The following is a 3,923-nucleotide window of genomic DNA, read 5'->3' on the forward strand; positions in this document are numbered from 1 at the left end:
TGTGTGTATATATATATATATATATATATATATATATATATATATATATATATATATATATATATATATATATATATATATATTTATATATATTTATATATATATATATATATTCATATATATATATATATATATATATATATATATATCATACATACATATACCAAAGGTACTTCCCCCAATTTTGGGGGGTCGCCGACATCAACAATGAAATAAAACAAAAAGGGACCTCTACTCTCTACGTTCCTTCAGCCTAACCACGGACTCAGCCGAGTTCAGCTGGTATTGCTAGGGTGCCACAGCCCAACCTCCCACATTATCCACCACAGATGAAGCTTCATAATGCTGAATCCCCTACTGCTGCTACCTCCGCGGTCTTCTAGGGCACCGGAGGAAGCAGCAGGGCCTATCGGAACTGCGTCACAATCGCTCGCCATTCATTCCTATTTCTAGCACGCTCTCTTGCCTCTCTTACATCTATCCTCCTATCACCCAGAGCTTTCTTCACACCATCCATCCACCCAAATCTTGGCCTTCCTCTTGCACTTTTCCCATCAACTCTTGCATTCATCACCTTCTTTAGCAGACAGCCATTTTCCATTCTCTCAACATGGCCAAACCACCTCAACACATTCATATCCACTCTAGCCGCTAACTCACTTCTTACACCCCTTCTCACCCTCACCACTTCGTTCCTAACCCTATCTACTCAAGATACACCAGCCATACTCCTTAGACACTTCATCTCAAACACATTCAATTTCTGTCTCTCCATCACTTTCATTCCCCACAACTCCGATCCATACATCACAGTTGGTACAATCACTTTCTCATATAGAACTCTTTACATTCATGCCCAACCCTCTATTTTTTACTACTCCCTTAACTACCACCAACACTTTGCAACCTTCATTCACTCTCTGGCGTACATCTGCTTCCACTCCACCATTTGCTGCAACAACAGACCCCAAGTACTTAAATTGATCCACCTCCTCAAGCAACTCTCAATTCTACATGACATTCAACCTTGCACCACCTTCCCTTCTCGTACATCTCATAACCTTACTCTTATCCACATTAACTCTCAACTTCCTTCTCTAACACACCCTTCCAAATTCTGTCACTAGTCGGTCAAGCTTCTCTTCTGTGTCTGCTACCAGTACAGTATCATCCGCAAACAACAACTGATTTACCTCCCATTCATGATCATTCTCGCCTACCAGTTTTATATATATATATATATATATATATATATATATATATATATATATATATATATATATATATATATATATATACATACATATATTAATTATCACATGCATTCTCATTATTATCTTTTTTTTTTAATAAACCTTTTGACAAAGCTAAAAAAGATTCCTAAGATATGTATTCCTCCAACAAAGCAGAACCACTTCTGACTTCAATGAATCTCTTAAAAGGGGTAACTCCCCAAGTATCCCTTTCTATCTCTCTGAATATCCCCTAATGGAATATGAAGGATCCATTGTCTTGTCTCGAACGTTCTGAATGACTATAGTTGTTGAGAGAGTAGATTGAAAAGATAAGGAATACTCAGGTCTTTCGTTATTCATAAAACGGTCTCTGCGCATAGGTTCATTAATTGAAGTTCACTCCTAGTCATTTTACATATCTATAATCTTGGAGGGAAAGTGTGCTCTAATTTTAATGTTAAATGTGGAAAAATACAAGATAATCTCCCCTGTATGATAAAGAGCAACTGCGTTACTATATATATATACACACACACACACACACACACACACACACACACACACATATATATATATATATATATATATATATATATATATATATATATATATATATATATATATATATATATCCACCAGGTAGAGGCTTAGAAGTGGAGCGGGTAGTTACGCCGAGAGGAAAGGGCAGGGGTGGGAGGATATGAATATGTTTATGTGTATATGCGTGTGCTTGCATTTCTATCTAAATAATTAGCCGTTACTTTTAGTGGTCGCATATTTTGTTTAATTTTGTTTACAGAACTATTGGATCTCTAAAAGAATCTGGAATTTGAGTTGTGAAGTAAATTTGCTAGGATCAGTCTTGATCAGTCAAACTCTATGATTTAATTCCATACAAATATATAGAATTTATAGTCTTTCATTAACATTCCAAAGCATATTGTAAGGGTTTCTGGTCGTGCAATCGATGTTGCCAGACCAGGAGATGTTGATTATAGACGTCATACCTTTGCTTCTCAATCGATCGATCATGTTTCTCTGTTTGATAGCCCAACAAGGGTAACAAATCAGAAGGAAATTATCCATCTGAGATGGAGTTTGCTGGAGAATGGCGAAAGGGACTCGAACACTAGATATGTTTCAAGAAATGTCCTCATAGAAAAAGATCAGCTTCAATTATAATTTATGAAATGGAGCCTGAGTGGAAGGCTTACTTCGTACGAGAGTATTTATTCTGCACATGAAAATTCACGTTCTTTAGGAGTCATGTCTTCCTTCACACGAGCGGATTTTCCCCGAGCGGCATCATAGTTTCCATAAGCCAATAAATTGGAACCGCGCAGCTATAATAGTTAATAACTGACGCTCGGAGATTCTTCCCACCAAACAGCATGTGAAGGGCCTCATTAATCTTCATTGATTTCTAATCTGGTCAAACAAAACTGTGTGGCAGGAAACTGCTCGTGTGAAGCGAACGTAAGAAAGGAGAAGTTTTCAGGTAAATGAAATCTTCACAAAATAAATATTTGGTTTACATAAACAGTGTTGCTGGAATTAAACAAAATTTAACTGGACATGCACAGCGACCTAAGGGAAAGACAATGTCAAATCTTGAGGTTGTGTTCTCGAATTATAGATTGAGTGGAACTCGAACTTTATTCTAGCAATTCCACCTATGATTAAGGAAGACTAAATCCTGGAATAATATGTAATTCATTGATAAAATTATCAACCAAGAGTTTATTTTATACTAAGTTTGAAAAAAAAACTTTTTGATATATAGTATATCATCAGTGTCAGCATGTATATAGCAATTGAATTCAAAGCTAGACTTCTTAAAAAGTAGTTTCTAATAAGTAACGTAAACCGTATTTGAGAACATGTAATTCCTATTTTAGTAATCAGTGCTGTAATAGATTTTTATGAGAGTTTTTTAAAAGAATGAACAGCATACTAAGTGTATGTTATATTTCAGTATTTAGCTGAAATATAAAGGTGAAAGGCATTATTGTTTGCACTAAGTGGCCATCGAACTTTTAGGGCTACCAATTTATGAAACATCACGAGACAATTAATCAATGTAGGGATTATGAATCACATACCTTGAGTAACCCTAAATATAGGTAATTATATTATAAACAACTTTCAAATTGTGTGAAAAATTACTATAATGGCCGATTATTTGTTAATTCAAGTATATGACGTAGTGTTTCATTGGTATTTTGGGAATTCATATCATCGATGATAGGTGAGTAAATTTTTGATGTAGTGGAATATAATAGTTTTACTTAGGAGTAGGTTATTTATTTCCCTTATATTAGATATGAAACATTCATATAATGGAACGTTATTACAAATATAACAGTACTGCAGTTATTAGAGGTTGAATACTGTATAATTGAATCGAAAATAAAAATATTAATATTGTTACCCACCATTCCTCCTCCAATCTCGGAATGCTTTTGAAAGGCGCCAATAGATGGTGTTGGTGCTTTGTTTATGGTGAAAAATATCTTAACTTATGAGCAACCTGTTGTCATCCCAAAAATCTCAAAGCTTCCTTTTCGCATCGTAAAATCTCGTTTAGTTGTTAGTGATTTCCGTAGCCATTTTAATACATACAGGTATCAATATCTAGAAAAAAAAAAATCTGAGCACTTATATTACAATGATACAAATGTTATTCAT

Source organism: Palaemon carinicauda, chromosome 2 (assembly GCF_036898095.1).
Source record: "Palaemon carinicauda isolate YSFRI2023 chromosome 2, ASM3689809v2, whole genome shotgun sequence".
Taxonomy (NCBI): domain Eukaryota; kingdom Metazoa; phylum Arthropoda; class Malacostraca; order Decapoda; family Palaemonidae; genus Palaemon; species Palaemon carinicauda.